This window comes from Podarcis gaigeae (assembly GCF_964106915.1).
Source record: "Podarcis gaigeae genome assembly, chromosome: 2".
NCBI lineage: Eukaryota > Metazoa > Chordata > Lepidosauria > Squamata > Lacertidae > Podarcis > Podarcis gaigeae.
This window is the reverse complement of record NC_139679.1, coordinates 103,947,044-103,973,649: the sequence shown is the minus strand read 5'-3', so window position 1 is coordinate 103,973,649 and position 26,606 is coordinate 103,947,044. Positions and strand designations below refer to the sequence as shown.

The 26,606-nt window shown below is 42.9% G+C and overlaps 1 protein-coding gene across 4 annotated transcripts in view; it reads right to left on the bottom strand.

The window, feature by feature from the left end:
* FHIT (fragile histidine triad diadenosine triphosphatase) overlaps nucleotides 1–26,606 on the bottom strand; it is a 1,048,842-nt gene that overhangs the window by 795,991 nt on the left and 226,245 nt on the right. For 3 of the 4 annotated variants that reach the window (XM_083725434.1, XM_083725435.1, XM_083725436.1), the window contains one exon: nucleotides 14,953–15,023. The exons of the other annotated variant lie outside the window; for it this stretch is intronic. The gene's annotated coding sequence lies outside the window, so the exon portion shown is untranslated. The remainder of the gene's footprint in view (nucleotides 1–14,952; nucleotides 15,024–26,606) is intronic. 4 annotated transcript variants of the gene reach the window in all.

Genomic DNA, 26,606 nt, shown 5'->3' with positions numbered 1-26,606 from the left:
TCGAGAAAATGTAAAGCTTTTCACTGGTATAAAACCGATACAAAAAGAACTGGTATAAAACTTAAAATAACTAAGTGGTAACTAAGTATAAGGTGGGACACAGGTGGCTGAAGTACACTGTTAGACAGGATTGGGGGGGGGACTATTATTCTACAGAGCCTAGGACTTGCCAATCAGAAGGTCGGTGGTTCGAATCCCCGTGACGGGGTGAGTTCCCATTGCTCGGTCCCTGCTCCTAACCACCTAGCAGTTTGAAAGCACCTCAAAGTGCAAGTAGATAAATAGGTACCACTTCTGCGGGAAGGTAAACGGCGTTTCTGTGCGCTGCTCTGGCTCGCTAGAAGCGGCTTAGTCATGCTGGCCACATGACCCGGAAGCTGTACACTGGCTCCCTCGGCCAATAAAGCGAGATGAGCGCTGCAACCCCAGAGTTGGCCACGACTGGACCTAATGGCCAGGGGTCCCTTTACCTTTACCTTTACCTTTACAGTGTATAAGGAAAAGAAATGTGTGGTAACAAAGTTTGTATTGCTTGACAAGAGTCACCAATATGATACTACGGCACAAAAGTGAATTCCCCTTTACCCCTCTCAAGTGTCAGGCGGCAGAGAAACCAACCCCCACGGCAGGTTGCCAGGGACGGATAAGACAAGGAAAAGTACTTACCAACTGCTTTTTCTTCAGTATTTACAGAGAGAGGCTTGGGAATGCAGCCTCTTGGAATAATGGCGTTGTCCTGAGTGAGCCTCCACCCCCTCCGTCTCTCCCACTTCTTCATGCATCATCGCTAAGGGTGCTGAAAAGTGCCCTCTGCCGGTGTTAAAGAATGATCGAACACTATTTATGTATGCAACAACAGCAGCAAGGATACTAGTTGCCAAATATTGGAAAACTCAAGATTTGCCCACGCTGGAGTAATGGCAGATGCAACTGATGGACTACATGGAGCTTGCAGAAATGACCGGCAGAATCCGAGACCTGGGAGAGGAAGCCGTGGAAGAGGACTGGAAGAAATTTAAGGACTATCTACAAAAACATTGTAAACTATATGAGTGCTAAGAAGGATGAGAGAATTGAAAATAACAGGGCCCATTGAGTTAGTTGATAAAAATTATGAGAATGAGTGAAATATATGAGAAAAAGAGAAATTTTGAATAAACATTGTGTTAAAATTAGGAACCTAAGACCTAGATAAAAGTATTCAAAGTTAGGGACAAAATATTGGAAATGTGTATAATAAGATTTGAAACAAGGTGATAAGTTGCTGGCTAAAGTTTTGTAAATTGGAATGCAAGAGCGGGAGATGTGAGGAAGTCCAAAAGATGAAGAAAAGATGAGTATTATAAGATGTTAAATTTTATGTTTGTTCTTTTTTCTGTCTATTATCTGTTTATTCTGTCTTTTCTCTATTGTATTAACAAAACTCTTAATAAAAAATGTTTTTTAAAAAATGAAAAGTGCCCTCTGCCTTTCAGCTCTTTGCTTTCAATGCTCGCTGGGTTCTGCGAGAGAGGGGTCTAGAATGCTTTCTAAAGACACTGTGTCCGTCAACTGTCACCCCCTGGTGCTTCTTCCTCCTCCTCCTCTCTCATTATTTCACAGCTTTCCTCATCTGCCTCTGAGCTGTGATCTCCCTCAAACCCCTGTTGTAATTCTGAACTGTCTTCTTCTTCTCTGGAAGGGTCAGGCTGCAGAGGTGGTCTCCACCACTCCTCCTCTGCCCAGTCGCTGACATCAAGTGTGTGATGGGTATTTGTGGGAAGACCCCATAAGCAGAAACCAGAAGGATGATTTAAGAATGTTCTGCCACCCAGAAAGCATGACACACAGAGGTTGCTTTTATATATTAATAGCCCCATTCAAATGGTCTTACATTTCCCTGAAAGAGTAATCACAACAACAGTAAGTGTTGGTCTCCACTGTCTATCCTCCTGTTTATGCCACAGGAGTCAGTGATGGCATTGTTAAAAACAGCCAATCCATCTCTACTTGTAGAGATGCAACTCTGAGTTCCGCCACGTCCCTCAGAAGATACACAATCACCTTGACACCATGCTTGAAACTACAAAGAACAAGGCTTAGGGATAAGGGCCATCTTGTTTCACCTGTGTTCCCCCACTACTGGATGCAGTCTCCATCCCCATCACCCAGTGGCGGACTTACATTTGGGGGGGGGATGAAGCTTGAACGGTCAAGGGAGCCCCATTGCAACCAACAATGACGTCTGGGTAACCACTGTTATCTTCTTCAATGAGATTGCTCCACAGCAGATCACCACACCTTTACAATGTCTGTACTGCTGCCTGTCAAACTTTGGAATAGTTGAAATCTATACGAAAAATTGAACAGTTTGAGTCTTGCCACTCAAACTGGGCCTACGAGACACAAATATTTTAAGCAATGTGAAATAAATTTGCCTCTGGGGCCCCTCCAGGATTAGGGACCCGGAAGCTTAAAATTCATTAGTTTCATAGTAGATCAGCCCCTGTCCTCACCCATAAATATCGGCTTATAATGCGTACCCCTGCCACAGGTGAGCCGTGCAAGGATTCTTGTGATTCGGTTAGGGTAACCAAACAGAAGAGAAGGGATAGTACATATGATACGGTATGGTGGTGGCGTGTTTTCTGTAGAATACCATGTATGATTAACCTATGGCCATTGTTTAACATGGCAAGCTCACCTGTCGAGAAAGTCTGAAGTGGGGTAAGTGGGAACAAACAGCAAAGTAATCAAGAACTGAAAACAAAAATATATTCTGGCATCTGCTAAGATTCGAAAATGGCTCTTGCTAATTCAGAGGGAAATTCCCAGGTGTCAAAAAAGACTATTTATGTACGCCACTACCGCGGCCCATGTCTTGTTAGCCCAAAAATGGAAAACAAGTGAGGTCCCAACCAAAGAAGAATGGCTACTTAAACTGATGGAAAATGTGCAGCTTGCAGACTTAACATACAGAATAAGTGAACAAGAAGAATGCACGTTTAAAGAAGACTGGGAAATGTTTGCTGAATATATGGGTAAAAATTATGTTCCTTTAAAAACGCTGGTAGCATTAAGATAAATTAGGTTTTGATGGATGTAACAATGGATTATTGAATGGTTTCGTTCATGCAAAATATGCAGGGATGTATGGTATGCAAAATCAACCACCGAAAGAGAAGAAGGGAAGTCGTTGATTTAAGGTTGTTTAAATGAAATGTAATTTAGAAAATTTAATAAAAAATATATATGTCCACTGCATTTACCTCTTCCAGTCCAAATAACTTTATTGCACTAGCCATTGGCCACAACAAATCTGAATCAAAAATAAACATCTACCACTTAGTTTTCATTTTGGCTCCAAAAGTTAGAAAGCAATTGGTTTATTCTCAAATCCAATAAAATAAGGATTATTCAAATGCATTTCCACGCAAACTCATTTTCCTATGGGGATAATGATTCTCAGTGCTTAACTTTTATGGTGACTCTGTTATCAAAAGCTGTATTGTCACATAATAGAAAGGGCCAGGATAATATTGTTCACTACTAGAAAAGGCTATTTGAGAGACATTGGGTTAAAAAATAATAATCCATGTTTTAGTATTGGGGGAAACGGGAATCATACCTTTAAAAGGAGGGCATTGAAAATGATGGATGTAGATGGGACATTCAGTTTGCAATGCGATTCGCAGTGATGTCACAGGCACTGTCCAAAAGGTACCTGCAATTGTAGTGCACATGCCATTTCCATAGCAATACATTACAGGTGGACATTTGGCAAGCATCACAGTTTTTCCAACACCTGCCTGTAGCTGTTAAAAGGCTGTCCAACAGCAATCTTCTGACAACAGAAGTGCTTCCCAGGAAGACATCTGGGTCAATTACTTTTCCCTCTGGGAAAGTTCCAGTGCCTACAAAGGTTATAACTGTGTACCCTCTGTGACATAAGGCACATTTCTTATTTCCCCAGTCCCTTCTGTTCGGAGTACCCTGAGGTACATTTCATCAGCATTTAGTCTGGAAGGCCTCAGTATGCACTGCCAGAGCTCTAAACACTGTTATTAATTTTAATTTACACAATTATGCAAAAAAAGTCAGCATAGAAGTTAGCATTCTGAATTAACAAAATATTTTAAAATTCTGAAAACACCCATTCTCAACATATTCTTTAGAACACCTGCCCAGAATATCAAACATATGTGGCATCTTGAGATTGCATTATTAGAATTATTAACACCAGACACTCAATTCTACATATTACCTTCCTTAATTTGTTTTCATAGTTGTGTCTTGCTGTAAACTTGAGACTACCAAAACAAAATATCTTCTCACCTTATTGCTTAGAACTGCTGAAAGTCTAACGTTAGAGTAATTTACATTTAACACCTACATTGATCAGCTAAATAAGACATATTGGCTTGGCGGCGGTGGGGGGTTCAATACATCTCTGCAGTACTTTTAGTGCCATAGAGAAGGCTGCACACAGAAGTTTAATATGTACAGTGGTACCTCTGGTTACGAACTTCCGGAGGTCCATTCTGAACCTGAAACCATTCTCAACCTGAGGTACCACTTTAGCTAATGGGGCGTCCCGGCATACGATTTCCGTTCTCATCCTGCGGCAAAGTGCTTAAACCGAGGTACTACTTCCGGGTTAGCAGAGTCTGTAACCCAAAGTGTCTGTGTTTGTAAGCTGTTTGTAAGCTGAGGTACCACTGTATAACATAATTTAGGATGGCTCGTTGTGTCACTATACTGTACAAATCCAGTGAAGTTATTCTATATTTATACTATGTCTGATACCACTGATTGAGAAATAGTCAGACAGATAGAGAAATTCAGCTGTATCAAAACCATACTCTGAGAAACGGCATTTTGTACTGATACCAGTATAAAATCGTGTTTTGTAAACATTAGTACCTTGTGATTCATTTTCAAATGTCTGTAATCCTCACAAATGACCAATGTCATACTGCAAAAGGGATATAAAGTAGATTTTAACAAGGTGCTATGTGGCTTGAAATGTGAATATGTAGCTGATTGTTAGAATGCAAAATTCACCTAATACCCTTTTCCTATCTATTCCGTCATTGGATACCTGTGCACATGAACAAAATACAAATACCAGATTTATGCACAGATTATCTAACTCAGGGACAGTAGCCACAGGTCTTTCCAATGTCCATAGGCATTTTTTGGGGGGGGAGGGAATGAATGCTCAATGTTTGGTTTTTAGACCAAACAATAATTAGGAAATGGTAGAAAACTAATAAACTCGAGGGCCAGTTTCAGTAGTAATTCCTGTAATTCAAATAATACCAAGTTCAAGCAAAGTATATGCTCCCTGACATTTTTTATTTATTCATTTATTTATTGAAATTCTTAAGGACCTTGAAAAAAGTTGTCATGTGTGTAAGTTTGTCCTGGGCCCATTGTGGTTCAAAGTCTTTATAAATGACTTGGATGAAGGAATCGAGGGGATGCTCACCGTATTTGCGGATGACATCAAACTGGGAGGGATAGCTCTCCAGGATGCAAGCCTGGGCAGTGTGTATGGAGGTCCTGGGCTGCCCAGACAACAAGACCCACCACCCCCCGTTCAGCCTCACTGATGTGGTCCAAAGGAAAGCAGAGCAATATGTTTGGTGTCTGTAGGAGTTTCTGGAAGGAGGCATACAAGGCGCCATCCAACCATTTTAGGGACTAAAATGTGGGGTTTACTCCTTAGCCCTTTCTTCTCCCGAAGGTAACCCACAAGGCAATGGAGGTCTAGGATCAGAGTTTTTCCTTCTCCTAGGTAGGCTACCTTTCCAGGTTTAGGAGTCCCATCTACCCCTCACTTCCCTCTACAGCAGTGGTTCTCAACCTGTGGGTCCCCAGATGCTGGACTACAACTCCCATCATCCCTGACCACTGGTCATGCTGGCTAGGAATGATGGGAGCTGTAGTCCAACAACATCTGGGGACCAACAGGTTGAGAACCACTGCTCTACAGCAAAACCACCTTCCTGACCACTGGACCCACTGTTGGTCTCGTCCGCTCCATCTGCCGGAGCCTGCAGGGGAAATCCCTAACTCACTGAAGGTTTGAGACCCAGTGGCTACCATTAGCCAGCCAGTTGAAGCTGTTCCTGGAGTGTGGCCGCTGTTGCATGCTGACAGCTTCTAGGAGCCAACAGGTGAGGGCTAAGTGAAAGGTGGAGGCCCAAAGTGGACAAACGGCTGCAGAAGATGCGTAATGTGTCCCTTGCCAGAGGTACTACCCCTCCCCTAACACCCTACACACCCTGAACTATTACTGCCCATACATTTAATATGGTGATCAGATAGGTTCTGATTGGGAATATTATTTTCCCTAACACATTGTGACGGTTGACTTCATATCTGATGGCATCCTTGCAGAATGGATATATCAGGGGGGTCATTAGCCCCAGCCAGAATGACTAATGGTCAGGTAGGAGTAGTGTAGTGTGGCATTCATACGGAGCCCCCGGTCGTCTCACAGACTATTGACCCGTACACCACTATCCGCTGCCACCAACCAGGTCCTCCCCGGTAAATCAGTCTCAGTCAGGTTCTTACGTTAACAATGAAGATTGTATTTTATTGCAAACACAGATAAACTTTAAATGCATTCGAAACACTGTTACCCTTTACCGTCTTAGTCTTCTTTTATTCTGTCTCTAACTCTTCTACCTCCCCTCACACAAGAACCAACTGCACTGTCTCTCTATTTCCATCTGTCTGCCAACTGCTTTCCCAACTGCCTTTTCCCAACCAACCAACCAGCTAAATAAACCTCGGGCTAAGCCCTTTTATAAACAGGTAGGCTCCGCCTCTGGCTTTTCTGTTGGTCTACCTATTAACTCTTTCTCTCCCCCTGTACAGATATTTTCAAACGCATAGACAAACGCCACATCCAGCAACATCTGGAGGGCACCCCTGGATGAAGGTGGTCCATCATGCAGTTGACTCCAGCATCACCACACTCCTGGCTTGATGAAAAATATGGCAGCCCTGGAACAAATTTAAAGTATTGGCCCCAGTCACGTTCTGCTGCAAACCCAGTTGGCTGTGATTACACTAGCTGGCAAGAAAAGCAGATGAATCAAACCTCAGCTTTGATATTTTCAGCTGTATGGCTTTATTGGCTAACACAATAGAGATTCAAGATAATTTTGTCCTCAGGTGAAAAGCTTTTTACACCATCACAAAATAGCACCTTTTTAAAAAAAAAAAAAAAACTGAACACTTCAGAGGAGCTTCCTTGCAACACTGACTATTTCCCACCACAGGGAAATCTCAGTCTTGACAACAGAGTATTTTATTGCAGAACAGAACTGGCTCTTAATCTTTCATTCTTATGGGCAACAGGCTTTGTGGCTTGTTTGCGAGTGGGAGTGTTTCCCTTAAACATTCACAAGGTGAACAGCATCACACAGCAATTAATGTTTACTTTGCAGAAGGCAAATGAAGAAGTTTGGGAATAAATCATCGATATGTGTGATTTAATATTTAGTTGTTTTCATAAGAGAAGGCAGTAGGTTCAGAAAAGAATAATAGTTCCCCCCCCTAATCCTGTCTAGCAGTGTACTTCAGCCAGATCCTTCATATGAAATCTAACACACACACACACACACACACACACACACACACACACACACTTCTTCACCCAAAGCAAATTGCTCAGGAATCAATTTGGCAAATAGGATTCTAAAGCATCTGTGCCCAAAGGCACAATCAAAAAAGTTATTTCTGCCTCTTATAAAGGAAAGGAAAGCTCCCAGGCAATAATTTCATGATATGCATAAAGCCATTGCATCAAAAGTGCTCCTTTCTATCAGAAAAAAAAACCTTTCAATATTTCTGCTTTCTTGGCTTAGGAATATTGTGCCACTGTGTACTTCAAACAATTTCAATATAGACTATCACGTACAGGTGGTATATAAATAACGACAGCTACTTTCAATATATTATCCTAATTCTGAAACTTCAGTGCTGCCCCCACCGTATTTGTTGAAGCCCCTTACCTTAGTTTCACCTTTCAGGAAAGGTCAGTGATTAGCACCCTGAGACTTCAATCCCATGCACACCTATTTCAAAGCTCTGCTGAGATCAGTGAAACTCAATACATGCAGTGCACATTTTTTCTCTTTACATTAATAAGTACTGGAAATCTTACAGCAAGAATGGGGAACATGTGGTCCTCCAAAAGTCAGTTCCTATCATCCCTAGCCAATATGCTCAGTGATCAAGGATGAATGGAGCTTCAGCCTGACAACAAATTCTCCATTTATGTTGTGGCCAAAGGAGGTTGGAGACAATGCTGCACACTAGCTAAAGGCTTGAGGTTCTTTACACAGTGGGAAGGGAATGCTCAGAGGATAACCATGGTGAAATATTACCACAAAGGGATGGCCATCGGATTAGATCCAGTCCCAGTTAGGTCCTATTGAACTCAACTTTGTTGAGAAGTTTGTTATGACTAACCAAGCCCTATTAATTTCAGGGAGAATTAAGAGTGACCAGGTTGGTCTCGATCCAGCCCAATTTCTTTAGTGCCGTGCCAAAAATGGAGGGAAAGGGGGGGATTCCATCATAAATCAGCTTCATGTTTCATATATATCAACATGGCGTCTCCTCAGCTCAGGTTGCTGGACATATTGCCTGAAATTGCTCCCTTAGTTGCAAAATACTAGTCAGCTTCTGGGTGACTGGAATGTTTCAACAAAAACTTCTGCTTTCTCCTCCTAGTTTTATCTCATTTATGACATGTTGAGTATGAATGTGTCATCCTCCTCCTAAGATATTTTTGTGCCAGCTAATTTCTTCTTGTAGGATGATTGGTATTCTATAGCATACTGGTTAGGGTGCATATATATATATATATATATATATATGCTTTCGTAGATTTTCACGGGTACAGGAATGCAGGTTTTGGTGTCCTCGGGTGTCTTCCCGTGTAAAAGTTGGGGTGTCTAGGCGACGTTTCGACGAGGTCTCACTCGTCATCTTCAGGCTGGTGCTTTCGGCTTCTTGTTACTGGAACAGAGCGGGATCTCAATGTTTGAGTTCCTATAAATACTGTAGAGGGGGTGTGGTGTCTAGCCTCCAATGTTCTGGGCAGAGAGGAAGTTCCCAGGCTAGTGTGCCTTTTCTTCTTTTGTTCCTTAATTACTTGAGAGATACCTTGAGTGATTTCTTGAGTGATATCCTGAGTACCACTTAGGTGGGTCATTAGGTGTGGATTAGTTGCTAAAGTCTTTGTGTCTTGACCTCTTGAACTTTGTGAAGAGTTTTCCTGAGAAGATGGCTGTATTGCACTTAGTTGTGCTTTGGCTTGGCTTCGTGTATAGGGGCGAGCTGTGGTTTTGTGGCTTGTGTCAGCCAGATCTGTGTAGGGATTGCAGGGGGGTGCAGCATCCGGAGGTGCCACCATGGATTGGCTACTGGATGGTGTCAGTAATTCATCTGTGGAGAGGGTCTGGGTTTGGGTCTGGTGTGGTTGATTGGTGTTGGCGTTCTGTGTGCCTCTGGATCTGGTGTCAGTTTTTGTGGGGAGGGCTAATTTCCAGATGTCTGGCAAGCGGGATGTGTCGTCACGCTTGTTCATGTTGTGAGGGTGTTTCTCTATCTCGATGGCTTCCATGATTATTCTCTTGTGGTGATGTTCCGTGTTAAAGAGCAATTTGGAATCTGCAAAATTAATTTCGTGTCCTGTTTCTTTCATGTGTTGGAAAAGAGAGGAAGTTTTTTCTTCTTTTTTGACGGCATTCTTGTGTTCTGCGATACGTGCATTTATTCGTCTGTTTGTTTGTCCAATGTACGTGGCTGGGCAGACTTTGCAGGGTATTTCATAGATCCCTTGGTTTTCCAACTGGATTTTATCCTTGGGGTTTCTGAGGATATTGGCTATTTTTTGGTTGGTGCAAAAGGCTGTTTTGATATTGTGTTTATGGAGGATTTTGCTAATTTTATCTGTAGTGCCCTTGATATAAGGAAGGAGGGCCATGCCATTGTTTTCTTCTGTGTCTTGGTTTTTGGGGGGTGTTTCCTTTTGGATTAGCTTCGTAATCCTGTTTTGCTGGTATCCATTGGCAATTAACACATTTGAGAGATTCTGTAACTCAGTTGTCAAGTGGTCTTTGTCAGCCAGGCGTTTGGTTCTGGAGATGAGAGTCTTGGCTACGGAGTTTATTTGTGCAGGGTGGTGGTGTGATTGTGCATGTAAGTAGCGGTTGGTGTGTGTTTTTTTTCTGGTAGATAGTGTGTCCTAGGGAGCCATCAGGTTTTTTGTAGATTAGGACGTCAAGGAAGGGAAGTTGGTTGTTGGCTTCTATTTCCATAGTGAATTGTATTTTGGGGTGTAAGTTGTTGAGATGTGTGAGGAAGCTATCTAGTTTTTCCTTCCCGTGTGGCCAAATTACAAAGGTGTCGTCAACCAACAACCAACTTCCCTTCCTTGACGTCCTAATCTACAAAAAACCTGATGGCTCCCTAGGACACACTATCTACCAGAAAAAAACACACACCAACCGCTACTTACATGCACAATCACACCACCACCCTGCACAAATAAACTCCGTAGCCAAGACTCTCATCTCCAGAACCAAACGCCTGGCTGACAAAGACCACTTGACAACTGAGTTACAGAATCTCTCAAATGTGTTAATTGCCAATGGATACCAGCAAAACAGGATTACGAAGCTAATCCAAAAGGAAACACCCCCCAAAAACCAAGACACAGAAGAAAACAATGGCATGGCCCTCCTTCCTTATATCAAGGGCACTACAGATAAAATTAGCAAAATCCTCCATAAACACAATATCAAAACAGCCTTTTGCACCAACCAAAAAATAGCCAATATCCTCAGAAACCCCAAGGATAAAATCCAGTTGGAAAACCAAGGGATCTATGAAATACCCTGCAAAGTCTGCCCAGCCACGTACATTGGACAAACAAACAGACGAATAAATGCACGTATCGCAGAACACAAGAATGCCGTCAAAAAAGAAGAAAAAACTTCCTCTCTTTTCCAACACATGAAAGAAACAGGACACGAAATTAATTTTGCAGATTCCAAATTGCTCTTTAACACGGAACATCACCACAAGAGAATAATCATGGAAGCCATCGAGATAGAGAAACACCCTCACAACATGAACAAGCGTGACGACACATCCCGCTTGCCAGACATCTGGAAATTAGCCCTCCCCACAAAAACTGACACCAGATCCAGAGGCACACAGAACGCCAACACCAATCAACCACACCAGACCCAAACCCAGACCCTCTCCACAGATGAATTACTGACACCATCCAGTAGCCAATCCATGGTGGCACCTCCGGATGCTGCACCCCCCTGCAATCCCTACACAGATCTGGCTGACACAAGCCACAAAACCACAGCTCGCCCCTATACACGAAGCCAAGCCAAAGCACAACTAAGTGCAATACAGCCATCTTCTCAGGAAAACTCTTCACAAAGTTCAAGAGGTCAAGACACAAAGACTTTAGCAACTAATCCACACCTAATGACCCACCTAAGTGGTACTCAGGATATCACTCAAGAAATCACTCAAGGTATCTCTCAAGTAATTAAGGAACAAAAGAAGAAAAGGCACACTAGCCTGGGAACTTCCTCTCTGCCCAGAACATTGGAGGCTAGACACCACACCCCCTCTACAGTATTTATAGGAACTCAAACATTGAGATCCCGCTCTGTTCCAGTAACAAGAAGCCGAAAGCACCAGCCTGAAGATGACGAGTGAGACCTCGTCGAAACGTCGCCTAGACACCCCAACTTTTACACGGGAAGACACCCGAGGACACCAAAACCAATATATATATATATATATATATATATATATATATATATATATATATGAGTCATGTATATGTCATTCTCCTTTATTACTAACTTTCATTTAATTTCCATTTTATGTAAGATTGTTAAGCAAAATCAATAAAAACCTAAGATCACTCAGCTTTGGGGGAAAATATTGATGTACAAACCTAAACATCGTGAGAGTGAAAAGTTATAATGAGTTAGGATTGGGTTTTTTGCTTATTACCCTATTTCCCTGCAACAGTTCCTCCATAATGTTTTAAGATGCATCTTTGCAACTACGAGGATGAGACACTTAATGGTGGTGGGGCGGGGATGCAAGGTTGAATCTTAGTATGGAGCTTTATCAGACAGTTCAGTGAGTAACAAGCAAAGCCAATCACCAGAGCAGAAATCTACTGCACAAACCCTCAAATCCAGACCTAAGAATGGTTCTGTCCAAAGATCTGCTGAGTCACAGTCAGGTGACTCACAACCAACTGTCCAACTGGACTCTGCCTGCATAAAAACTTGAGTCCTTTTCAAATCTGAGCCTGGCAAGCCAAGAGCTATGTACAGCAAGATACTGTTGCCCAATATTTGACAGATCCAGAATCATTCTGCTCTGCTCTGCTCTGCTCTGCTCTTAGAGGTTGTCACATTCCTCTGCCAGCTGCTGGAGCGCCCAGCATGACATGAGACAACAGAGCTGTCAGATGCAATAGCTAACACTACAGAGACAAATTAGACAATGCTTTCTGTTACTGCTCCCTGTTGAGGAGCAAACATATGTCTTACTCTCTCTCACCACCAGCCCGCCCAACTTCCAACGCCATTGGCAGTTCAGGCATAATAGGGACTTAAGATGGGGCGTGCATGACCCAACATTAGTAGGCTTAGTATAAAATGTATTATTGGAGAGATTAACCATGTTAAATGGGTGCATTGGACTGCCTGTGTGTGGGCACCATTAAAATGTTACATTCCTGCATGGTGGGATCAGAAATGGGGCAGGTGTGCTGGCTTGTGAGGAAGCGTAAAGTGTGCTCTTGCTTTCATTCCTGACTACATTATTCGTCCAAGCTGGCTCATAGTACAGACCCAACACACAGACAAATCTGTATTCAAAACACAGCATCACACACTCAGAAGCCAATCCTCTTGTAAGGACTACAGCAACATGGCTTCCTGGCACCAAGTTGCCCTCAGTATTATTATATAATTATTATATAATTGTTCTGTTTGATTTGTGCTGTATTTCTGATGTTCTGTTATGTCATTGTTATTTACTGTTTATAAGACGCTTTGCGATTCTTCTGAATGAAAAGTGGCACAGAAATATAATAAATCAAATCAAATTACGACTGCTCAGTCACCGGTTAGGTCAAGTACCTAAATGTGCCCATTAGAAAGCCTATTAAATCATGTGTTTGCAAGGGTTAAATGAAGAGGGCACAGTCCATTTGAGTCCTAAAATGTGTCCTTGCCTTTGTCCTTCAGATGCATGTGAAAACTGTGCCACGAAGCATTTGCCTGCCTAGGAATGTGCAGCCTTGGTGCAGTTTGTTGGTACAAAGCATTAAGTCTATTACAAGGGTTTTTATAATGTCTTCAGTCCTCTTGAAGTATCACCCAGCCGTTCTTCCGTCAGGCCTCAAATGATGCAATTCATCAGCCAGTTACTGATGGGGCTTCGAGGAAAGTCCAATTCTGAAATATATATGGGACTGTGAATCTTTCGTTAGGTAATATAAATAAATCTAGTCTCAGAAGTGCTGCCTTCTTAATCATCTTTAAAACACAATAGGGCTGTCACTGCAGCCCATGACTCTGATTTTCTCTGCTGGAAATATGGCAAGGAGAAGCAGCCATTTCCTTGAAAAGAATGTGAAATGTGGAGGAGAAGGAAGAACAGACTTATTTTGGGAGCAGAAGCAATGTTTACACGCACACTGGCAGATTCCTCTTCCGTTTACTAATCTGGAGCAAATCACCCACCCAAACAAAACACAAAAAAGTCTAATCAGTGGGGAACAAAATGAGGTAGTTATTTAACCTATATTCATTTTAAAAAACTATTTTCCGGTTGATTTACAAAAACTAAATACACACAGACACAATCTATAAATTAGTCAATGCCCAAGCGAATAAAAAGTCAGAAACTCTGTGCACCCATTCACATACGGCTGGGGACAAGCCACCACGATTATGCTCTTACACATTCACTTCACATGGTTTTACTATGTGAGTACAATTCAAGTTTACAGAATCAAGTATCAAACACAGAAGCCCAGTATCTCAGAATGCAACCAGCTCTATTTTCACCTCAGCACCTCTCACATATTAAGGCAACATGGATTCGATGCAGCGTCAAAGACTTCATCTGACACACCATGGTACATGGACAGACATAGGCAAGGTCAGGGGTCAGCAACCTTTTCAGCCGTGGGCCGGTCCACTGCCCCTCAGACGTGGTAGGCTGGACTATATTTTGGGGGGGGGGGAATGAACAAATTTCTATGCCCCACAAATAACCCAGAGATGCATTTTAAATAAAAGGACACATTCTACTCATGTAAAAACACACTGATTCCTGGATCATCTGTGGGCCGGATTGAGAAGGCGATTGGGCCGCATCCGGCCCACAGGCCTTAGGTTGCCAACCCCTGGGCTAGATTATCTGGCTGGACAAATCTTTCATGAGGAATAGGAATGCAAGTTCACCCAACATACATATACAGACTTCTAATATAAAATAGGGCCTGAGTCCTCCAGCCATTTGCCTCATTTCCTCGAAAGAGAGGGTCAAAGAATGCAATGTCTTGGCCAGCTGCTGCATGCATGAACTTTTACATTGACAATCCACTGCACTGTGTGTTTGAGGCGAGGGAAGCAAACACATTCCTCCACCATTTAAATTGTAATAGTGACCCAATAAATGTGTGAATGGTGCCCAAGAGATGACACATGAATTAGAAGAAAAGATGTGATTCCAAGTTATTTGCGTTTTACTTTTTGCCTTTGTTGGCAAAGCCAAAGATCTTCTGAAGCTTCACTTTGGCCTGGTAAATATCTGTTGTGAACTATTTGCGTCTCCCATGAGGTATCACACATTTTTTACACAAAGGTCTGTATTTCCTACCGTTTTTTGCTTGTCCTGCCTCAGGGCCTCTTCTAGCACTAGAAAGTCTTGAGAGAGAAAATTTTCTGCTCCTGTTGAGAGAGAAAAAAGAGAGGTAGTGTTGACCCTCAGCTTGTAGTTTTACAAAGAAAACTTTAAAAGAGAGTTGGGGGAGGAGGAAAAACCGAATAGAAAAGCCAGTGAAATATGGCGGGGGGGATTGGAACATCATTTTCTGCAGAAGAGAGTTTGTAGTTTTAAAGGGGGGAAACGTCAATACACCTGGAAGACTTTCATATGATAATACAGTGTGAGCCAGAGATAACTTTTTAATTTGTGAATGGTGTTGCCTAGTGCTATTTTTCTAGAAAAAGAGGTTCTGGAACTCAACAGGAATGCTTCCCTTGTTCTCTTAGAATGGCAATGGCACCTGCCTGAGAGGTGCCGGAACTGAGTTCCATCCAGTTCTAGCTGACCTGGTATTGCCATGGGACACAAGTGGCTCAAAATGACATCCCCCCACCCCCTCCTCAAAAAAACATGCCACCTTTTGATTCCCCTTCACACCTTAAGTAACTTGAGAAGGGGAGCTGTCAATTATCTCTGCTGCTACCAAACCCTTCCTTGACTGTTCCACCTGCCAACATCACCAGCAAAAGCACTATTAATTTTTTGAATGAGACAGCAGTCCAGCATATGTTGCTGAACTACAACTCCCATCATCCATGACCACTGATCATGCTGCCTGGGATCTGGAGTACAGCAACAACTGGAGATCTGCAGCCTCCCCGCTACCCAAAATAAATGAATGCATATTCTTCTCCTGTTGCTCTTATCTCCATTTTCCTCTGCGCTCCTCTGTTGTCTCCCATATTTTGCACCTCAGACAGTTACTCTGTAAAGGTCCACATACATCTATGGCACTACATTAACAACATGAGCAATTCATGAAGTCTGAAGGGACCCAGATGCAGAGTACCTTTAACCTACAACAAAGCTTGTGTTTCTTCCTACTGTTCCTTCCTATTAAATTGACCAGGGAGGGGGTGGTAAGAATGGCAAAGGTTAGAAAGAGAGAAGGACAAAACTACATTCAGTCTTCCTGTATCCTTCTTGGGGAGTCTGTCATAAAATTCCCCTCTCTCATAGACTGACCTAGATACTGAAGTCAGGAAATGTAATAAAAATGAAAATAAAAAAAATATCCCCAATGCAGAATGCAAGACATAAGCTTTTTCTTTGTAAACATCCAGTGAGCACCATCACAAAGCGCGAGAGCCCTCATTATATTTAATAACTCCACGAACTCCAACTTAGCTGCTAGCAATTTCAGGGTGGTGGGATGTTAATGTTCACACACTGGATCAAATGAAATATTCTGCTTTTTACCTGCCTAATTAGCATTAACACAAAGACCTTGGGCGCAGCCAATTTTGTACGCAACCCCCCAATGCCAGTTCTCAGCAATATACCTTCTGGCTCTAACCGAGGAGAAAACTCATAACCTAGATCCAAACAAATAAGGGTGAAAATCCTTTTGGCCACACAACACGGCATCCGTATTTGCCTGCAGTGTTAGTTGCAACTTTCATAGGTTGACAGTCAACCAAACTTTTACTGAAAGAGTAGGCCCACTGTAATTAATGGACATAACTTAGTCATGTTCATGAATTTCCATGGGTCTCCTTTGAGTAAAACTGAGTTGAATGCCACCCACAGCAGAATAAGCATTTTATTTTCCTTACACTGTTTTTTTAATCTTAAAATGCTATGGATGAAGACTACATTTGGTAAGAAAACCAGCATATATAATTCCACAATTTTGCTAGAGCTCTGTTCAAATCAAGGCTGGGTCAGCTCAAAAATATATGTCATAGCATACATTTTGATTTCAAAATCATTACCCATACTTGCACCCAAAGACAACTTAGAACTATTCTAGAAAATGCCAAACTCCAAAATGCACCATTCCAGTTCATAAAACTGTAAGTCTCTTTATTCCTACTGAGGCTACTGAGGCTGAAGCAAAACAACCACTGTGTGTTTGAAATCATTTTCATGTTCAACAACGAATATCATAAAATCAGCATAATAATTACACTGGAAGCTGCAAAATAAACAGAAGTCTGATGGAAACACTTCAGTTAATCACCAAATATATTATCTGGACAAATATTAGAAACAGCAGCAATTGTTATTTTAGGGAAGCTACACTAGATCCAACTATGTTTTTCCAAGTGGTAGTCTACACAAAGTGGGCTCAGATAATGGCTAGCGAAATCAAAAGCTCCTCTCTTGACTTCCTTGCAAGCCCATCTGGGGATAACCTCTGATTTGTTTACATGAAACAAACAATATTTTGAGGACTGTATAGGGAGAGAATCAGAGGGGAAAGCAGAATGAAAGCCAGGCAACGGCTATGGCAAGATTCAGTAGCAGAAGTTGGGCTCTGTGCTGAGGGAAGTTCCATTGTTTAAAAAATGCTGTTGACTGAAATAAAGACTTTCTTTGGGGTCCTATGTCCGGGGCCTTTATTAGGGTCCAGAAATTACATACTTGTGGGGGAGGGGATATAGAGTTGATGGAGGACCCTGGGTAGGAGACAGAGAAATATTGGTCTCCCATAGTGAGAGGCTGTGAGTGGCAAGGTCCAAGAATTACTTTTAGGAGAGGACTCCGTATTTTAAGTACAGTGGTACCTCGGGTTACATATACTTCAGGTTACATGCGCTTCAGGTTACAGACTCCGCTAACCCAGAAATATTACCTCAGGTTAAGAACTTTCCTTCAGCATAAGAACAGAAATCATGCAGCGGTGGCGCGGTGGCAGCAGGAGTCCCCATTAGCTAAAGTGGTGCTTCAGGTTAAGAACAGTTTCAGGTTAAGAACAGGCCTCCAGAATGAATTAAGTTCTTAACCCGAGATACCACTGTATTCGATTTGTATCTTCTGTAGCTGCAATTTTACTGTATTATAGGGAAATCTTAATAATAAAGCTTAAAAACAAAAGGTGCTGTTAACCAAAAAAACCAGCAAAGACTAGTGGCTGAGATGCCCTCAGCTTCCCTGGCCCAGATAAAGAGTGCTTGTTGTCTCAGCGCTGCTTCATCTCTCAAGATAGCAACAGTCCCAAGGGCCTCCACCCCAAACCACAGACCTAGCAATATGGCCTGGTGTCTGTCAACACAGGGACCCGTGGGCAGCTGCAGCCCACAAACACTAGCATGTGCCCTGCCTACCCCTCCATGAAAGGTAGCTGAGTGTGGGGAGCCACCATTTTTAAAAATCCCCACGGTACCCCGGAGCTCCAGACAAGTAGCCTCTTTCATAGGGGAAGAAAAGCTTTGAGAAACTTGGAGGACAAATTCCAGCACAGCACTACTTGGTCAACATGAAGGAGCATTCAAAGGCGACATTCCCCTACTTGTAATTTGAAGTGGTACAAGCCACTCCACCAACCTCAGCATTCTACCGCCTCGTTCTGTGTAGACCCAATCTCTGACCAGTGGAGGGTGGTCCATTTGGGCTGCCTTCTTACTTCCAACCTTCTTACAACCAATCATGGGGTGGCTCTGACTCCACCTACTGTTGGTCTCCCTTCCTTCTGTCCAGAGACAGCGCATCCCGTTTTACCACCTGAGGTAAAACAGGAACATGCCGCCGTGCCACCCCACACCACTGAAGCCTTCTTTACCTCCATTATGTGCAGAAGTGGCAGCGGTTTCCGGCAAGATCTCACCAGAAACTGACAGTGCTGCTTCTCCAAGGTGGTTGCTTCACCTTGCCTCATGAGCAGGCCGGTCCTGCATCTTTCCTACGAGTCCCATGGGCAACAGCCACCAGTGCCTAGGGACCTACCTTCTCACTACTCAATGATGAAGGAATTAAACCATCAGTTTTTCCATTGACTTCAGACATCTCAATGCTTGCCTATACGGTGGTACCTCTGGTTGCGAACGGGATCCGTTCCGGAGGCCCATTCGCAACCTGAGCAGAACGCAACCTGCGTCTGCGCATGCGCAGGTCGCGATTCGCCAATTATGTGCATGTGCATGATGTCATTTTGAGCGTCTGCGCATGCGCAAGTGGCGAAACCCAGAAGTAACCCTTTCCGGTACTTCCGGGTCGCCGTAGGACGCAACCTGAAAGCAAACGTAACATGAGGTATGACTGTATTCCTAAACATCTGAAATCTTTTTGTTACACTGCCTCATGGAGCCTTTGATTTTTAATTCAGCCCTTATTTTCCTTGGAGCTTTCATCAAGGTTTCCTTAACACACAATTTTATCCCTTTCAAGACCTTTACTGTATAGCGCAGAATGTACATGGAGGATTATTTCTGTTTGTAAAGAAAGTTTAATTATTCTATCAAGAAGCTTAGCGGGGCCACCCCACAGAATGAATCTCACAGATTATCAGCTTCCACGATTAAAGCTAAATGTGGTGCTCTCTCTGAGTTCTTTTCCCTCTCTTGTCTGGTGTGATAAGCATCCCCTTAGAGAATTTTACTGGAATTTGGAGCAACACAATGTGACTAAAGGTACAAGTCAGAATGAGCCACACAACAAGCTGCCCATATATGGTGTGCAAAGTCATTCTGAATATTATTAAAGAATCTTAAAACTTAAGTGTCCTTCAGTTCCAGTGCAAATCTGTAACTTGATTTGAATGCCTTCCTTAGGGTTTGAATCAAATCACATGGCCACAATCGCACAGCACAAAGCACTGCTTGCCTTCCAGTGTGATATCTGGTGTATCAGTGTCATATTGTGAATTAAAGTGGGGGGACGGACATACCAGGAAGTTTCTAGTGTTGTGAGGTAAACTTAAAAAAACACAACCTAAGCAATTTTGCAAAATAACTGCTAGGAATCGATTCTCACTTCCTACCTACTAGGGAATACAAGTCCACCTGAGATTACTTGGACTTCATGGCTCCCCTGGGCTTCAGTTTCCCAATAGTCTCTGTAAGAAGCACCAGAAGAAGGTCACCAGTAGACTTATCAACAGTCCTTTTTTTATTTAGACACCTTGGCTATGCTTCATCCCTTTGCTTTGCTCTTCCATTGACTGTTCACTGCACATTTGCCCTTAGTCTGCCCAGTGCTAACTTGATCCCATTTATACCCCACTCTAACAAGCTTTAAGCTTGTGGGGAAATTGTGGGGAGTGATTCCAATAAGCAAAACATGGGAGTTTTTACTTCTTAACACCAGCGGACAGAACCAGATATTCTTGGACTCCAACTCTCATCAGTCCCAATTCTCATCAGCATGGTGAGTGGTAAGGGATGTTGGGAGCTGGAGTCTTAGGTGACTTAGAAACTACAACTGATCCAGAATGTGGCAGCTAGACTGGTGACTGGGGGTAGCTGCTGGGAGCATATAACACTGGCCCTAAAGGATCTTCATTGGCTCCCAGTGTGTTTCCAAGCACAAGTCAAAGTGTTGGTGCTGACCTTTAAAGCCCTAAATGGGTTCTGCCCAGTATACCTGAAGGAGTGTTTCTACCCCCATTGTTCAGCCCGGACACTCAGGTTGTCCTCCAAGGGTCTTCTGCTGGTCCCCTCACTGTGAGAAGTGAAGCTACAGGGAACCAGGAACAGGGCTTTCTTGGCAGTGGCACCCTCCCTGTGGAACAACCCTCCCTTCAGATGTCAAGGAGATAAAGAACTATACTTTTAGAAGACATCTGAAGGCAACCCTGCATTGGGAAGTTTATAATGTTTAATGTTTAATATGTTTCTATATGTGCTGTAAGCTGGCCTGAGTGGCTGGGGAAACCCAGCCAGATGGGTGGGTTATAAATAATAAAATAATAATTATTATTATTATTATTATTATTATTACATTGTTATTACATTATTTCACACCAGTCATCTCACTACAAAGAAAACACAATGCAAATGGTTGTGGAGGAACATAATCAATTACTTATTGCTTGCACACTGAAAGCAGCAGCAGCAGCAGTAGTAGTGAATTCTGTTCCAGAAATGGGATGAATAAGCAAACATCAGCAATTTCCTCACCTGTTTCTGTTTTCGTTGGGATTCTCTGACATCCCTGCCCCCAATGCTACTTTGCAAGTCTATTCCACACTTTCCCATCCACTGTCTACGAAGATCCCCTAACCCCTGCTTCCTTCTCTTCCCAACCATTGCTACACATCACAACAGAAGCAATGTACCCAAAACTATCACAACCACCTCTGACAATGCCCAGTGGAGACTGTACCTCATAAATCAACTTTGATTGAGTTACTAGATCCAGCAGTCAATTGCTATTTGCCTAAATCAGCGTAATTCCCATGATTTCTTTTGGTCCTGTGACAATGTTGCAGAATTTGGATTTTTGATTCCCATGAAGCCAATAAGCTTGCTTATAAATGCCTTTATGTAGTCCTCTATTTATATACTAGCCAGAAACATTATTGGTTTCTCTTACAGGAGACCTTGAGTTTAAAGATTTAAGTGCCACTGCGTAAGTTTCCCAAGTGTGCAGTCCCTCCCAAAAGTAAATTACCTTCTCCTTCCTTGGCTGTGGCTAAGAGAAGCACCGGCACCAATATTAATCAACCAGGGTCCTTAACTATATTTTGAAGACACGGTGCCAGCATGCCTCACAGTTAAATCAAAAGTTGGAAATTCATTTCATGCAGGAAAAGTAGAGAGCTATCCCCCACTCCCAACCTATTCGCCCTATGACTTGTCCATTGGTTCTTAAGACGTTTCTACTTGAAGTAAAGACAACAGCCCTATTCACACAATATAGGTGTAGATACGAATACAAGGAGCAAGGAGGCCGTTCCCATTCATGCATGTGCTCCATCAATGGATTTCGATAGGAGTGCAGGAAACTGAATCTGGCCATTGGTCCATCTGGCTTAGCGTTGTTGACAACGGTAGAAGCTCTCTAAGGAATCATCCATACTTCTGCTTGTTCCGTGTCCAGGTCCAAATGGTTTCCCCCTTGTCCTAGGCTGTCTCCGCATGGGTCTGAGCAGTTTTACCTTTGCCCTGCTGTTTTACCCAGGAAAATCTGCTCCTTGGCGCTAAATCAAAACAAACAGCAATTCATGGAAAACCTGTGAATTTTGCTCTGATTCAGCACTATTCCCAGGGGGGAAGCAGTGGGCCAAACCAAGGTGTGGAATGGATAAGCCCTTAGTTTTCAGTCAGGAGTTCTTCCCCAGCCCTACCTGGAGATTCCAGGGAGAGAATCTAGGATTCAAAGGAATGCATGCAAAGAATGTTCTCTGCCACTGACCCCAAAGCCCCTTCCTCTAAAATGTCAAGGCTGGCAATCCGTCCCTCACCCCCATCTGCCACACGCATTGAGATTCACATCAAACATGATGATAACAAGGTAGTAATAAGATTCAGGAACGTGGATATTTACATATATCTGTGCTCTTGTGTATTTTTCCCCCGCTGGTTTAATCCCACCTGTCTATAAAACTTTGCTTTCTAGAATACCTAGGGCAAAAGCAAGCAAGCTGCAGTTAGAGTGCAACATACACAAATCTGCTCAAGCCTATGTTCCACTGAATTCAATTAAGTGGGTATAGGATTGCAGCCGGAGATTTTATTCATTATGAAAGCAGGTGTGTATTTCATCTAAAAACCATACCCCTCTGCCTTTCTGCCTAAACTGAGTAACAAACAGGTAGTGAAGGGTTGGGACTCAGTTCTAGGTTCAAATCCCAACTCAGCCTAGCCTACCTCACAGCGTTGATGTGAGAATAAAGCGAGGACGAAGATGTAGACTACCTTGAGCTCTTGGGTGGAAGGGTGAAATCCAAGCAGAGCAAGACAGCCCTCCCCCCCCCCAAAAAAAAGCACTGTGCATGATGAAGAAGAAGAAACTGCCTTTCAGTCACCCATTATCTGAATTTAGGTAGGAAATGCTTTTTTAAAAAGATTTTAAAATCCAGAACCACTCAACATATGACTTGATATCACAACGACTTCTTTGACATTGAAATGTGTGACTTGTTTTAAGACTGCGTTAATTGTCAAAAGCAAATGACAGATGTCAGTCCCTAGAGAAATGGTACTTCATGCATTTTAAAAGGTAGCATGAGTTAGGCAAAACAATAGTGAGGGCACTTTCCATGTATTTTTTTTAATTTATCAGAATAATCATCAGTTTGTTTTCCACCGATGTGCTACATCACTCGCAGTTCTTTCCTGAGATTGTTACTGGTTTTAGCTCTGAAAATCCACAGATTCCACATTTTGATGGTGATTTGTGATGGCCAGCTGAGGATGTCATAGCACAGACACTCTCCAAGAAGCCATACAGAAAGGTACTGGGGAAAGATTGCCAGAGAGTGATAGGGAGCCAGTGTGGTGTAGTGGTTAAGTGTGGTGGACTTGTAATCTGGTGTACCGGGTTCGATTCCCCGCTCCTCCACATGCAGCTGCTGGGTGACTTTGGGCAAGTCACACTTCTCTGAAGTCTCTCAGCCCCACTCACCTCACAGAGTGTTTGTTGTGGGGGAGGAAGGGAAAAGAGAATGTTAGCCGCTTTCCTTAAGGGGAGTGAAAGGCGGGATATCAAATCCAAACTCTTCTAGATATTGTACTGTGAATTAGGAAGAGCAGGAAACTGCCTATAGGAGCAGTGGGGGAATCTCCAGCCCATGGATCTAATTAGGCCCACCCAGCCATTTCAGCCATGTAACGTCCACCATCATATATCCATCAATAAACTGAAGTGGTCACCCCATGCCCTTTCAAAATAGCCCTCAGTGTTGGCCAGGTGCGACATATAGGTTTGCCTGCATCTGACTTAGATATTTGTATTCCCTTGAAGGATACATGGTAAAGAATAGGGTAATCAGGCTTGCCTCCAGAAAGGTCCACTCTGCCCAATGTTCAGTGGACATGCCCCTCTTCCTTGACCAGGGTTCATTCTTACCAGCCCATGTTGTTGATGGTGGCAGCTCTCAGCAGAGCTCCAAAACAGATGCCGGGGGTGGGGTTTGCATGTTTAACATGGCGGTGCTGGTCAATTTGAGGATACGACCTGAAGCTCTTCTCAGTGCCACTGCCAGGCCACCTCACCAGTCCCTGTGTGGCCAAGGGCCTGGCAGCAACACTGCACACTCCAGGCACACACAAAACTCATCAGCAACTCTGTCTTAATAGTCATTCCAGCCTTGATGTGCCCATGTGGCTGGCTGGCTGCTGTAGCAGCAGCCACGGCAGTTGCGGCAGGAATGGTGGTAGACCCAACCATAGTGACGCTTACTGAGCCCCAGCACCTGCCCACAATATGTCATGTGATGGCGTCAGATTATATTTAGGCCATGTTCGGAAGTGCATGCAGAAAATCACAGCATGGCTCTTACTTGGTCTCAGCAAATGAATACTAATTCTGAAATATGCTATGGTAGTACTATGGTACCAACAACCTTAGTTGGTCTCTAAGGTGCTACTGGACATTTTTTTATATTTTTATATATGGTAGTTGTGTTACACAGATAGAACCTTCAACTCCTTTACCACCTATCACATAAATTGAAGGTTGCTAGGAGGGTAGGCTACTTCCATACTGACTGCTGGGATAACCTCTTCTATTTATATCAGAGATCTGGCAAAGGCAATAAAATCCAGCAATTGTAATTCTTAGTAATTCCTGTAAGTGAGGAACCATCGTTGTTGTCGCCCTTAACATTGAAAGCTAAACATTAATATACAGCTCAGTTTGAGAAGGCGTACTAAGAGTCCTTTTGCGTCGCAAAAAGTCACAGACGGTTGCATAAACCCACCTGGAGAGAAAGAGGTCAGCTTGCTGCAATGTGTGATGTGATGAGACAGGGGAAAACTCATGAATTAATATTGTTGCTTACAAATAACTGCTCTGCAAGGTCACAGCTCCCTCTTCTAGGCTCACTCCAGCAAGAGGAGGAAACCTGCAGTTACAGGATGAGAGCAAAGTTCCCAGAAGCCAAGGGGGGATTGGAATATGATTATACGGGCAAGCATAAACAGTCCAGCATTAGAAACAAAGGTGAAAACTGTGACACCGAGCAAGACAACCTGGTGTTTTCAAAGTAACCTTGAACAGAACAATAGATTAAAGTCAAAAGGGACAAAAAGGCCAAAACCTTCCAGGATACTGCAGGGGACAGGTATTGCTTCTCTCATGCAGCGAGTGCGGAAGCCTCATACAAACAGAAAGGATGATTTGAGAGAAGTGAAGGATAAAGATCACATTTTAATTAATAACTTGTTCATTAACACCACCAGAAAGGTCATTAGATCATTCCAGCAAGCAGCAGAACAGATAGGGAATTAAAGGCACATGTTTTGAATATATCTGTTATTGATCACTGTAGTCACTCTATTAATTCCAAACTAAACACTAGCAACTACAATTTAGATGTCTGGAATTAAATCTTCTCGCTTATCGGTACAGAAGATACTATTAACCTTGATATTTCAAGGGCCATTCCACTATGAACGGCTGGATTGGAAGAAACCTAACCTCTTGCTCAAGATCCCAGATCTATATATATATTTGCAGTCTTATCAGTTTGCTTCCAAGAGAAAGCCTCTGCTTCCTTTTTCATGACTGCTAAAATTGCAAGAGCAAACACACAGAAGCAAACAGCATATTCAGTGTTGCAGCCCAAACCTAATTATCCATTAAAATCCTCTCTAGCAGCCATCACTAAACCCGCCTACAAGGATTACCTAGTGAGTAAGGATGGAGGGAAAATTTGATTCACCCATAAACCTAATTTGGATCGAATCTTGTGGCTCTTATTAATTGGTTATACTCTTCAATAGTATAGTATCAGCCTTAAAGAAATCTGCAATGCTTTTGTTGCTGCTGCTGCTATTCCAGAGAGCTTTTAAGGGCAACAACAGCCATAAAAATTATTTCGTTTACATTGTAGCTTGGTGATTTATTTAATTGCTGTAAACTATTCTGGGATCCAATATGAGGTCAAACATGGAGTATAACTATAGTAATAAGCAATAAATATAGTTACACACACACACACACACACACACACACACACACACAAAATCAATACTTTCAAATACCAAACTATTTAATATTATAAATTACATTTCCATCCTATGGTTCCACCTAACATCTCAGGGTAACATACATGGTCCCATCATTTTATCCTCATAACATCCCTATGAGGTACGGCAGATTAAGCTGAGAGGTAGTGAGCAACATGTCTCAGTGAAGCTATGAACCAGTATCTTTCCAGGAGCAACCCACCATTTTAACCACTATCAGGCACTGGTTCCCTAACACCCATTCTGTTAATTATTGATAGTTTTGGACATATGCACCCCAATTCATTTCTGTTCTATTTCAAGGTGTGTGTTGTTGTTTTTAGGTGTTACTGTTTATGCAAGAGGACTACATAACCATGATCGTCTCCACCCCATCTAACCATATCTAGAAGCAGGGCCAACCCAGGATATTTTGGCACCTGAGAGGGACTCCAAAATGGCACCTTCCTCCCTGCCAGGGAAAAAGGGATGAGAGATGAGGGCAGAAGGAATGAGAAGATCTACATCAGGAACAATGGGGGAAGAAAGGTTGACATCGAGATCTGCTGCCCCTGTGTATCCTGCCGCCTGAGGCAGTCACCTCACCTTGCCTTGTGGGTGTGTTGGAGCAACGTGGGGAGGGGAGGTTGT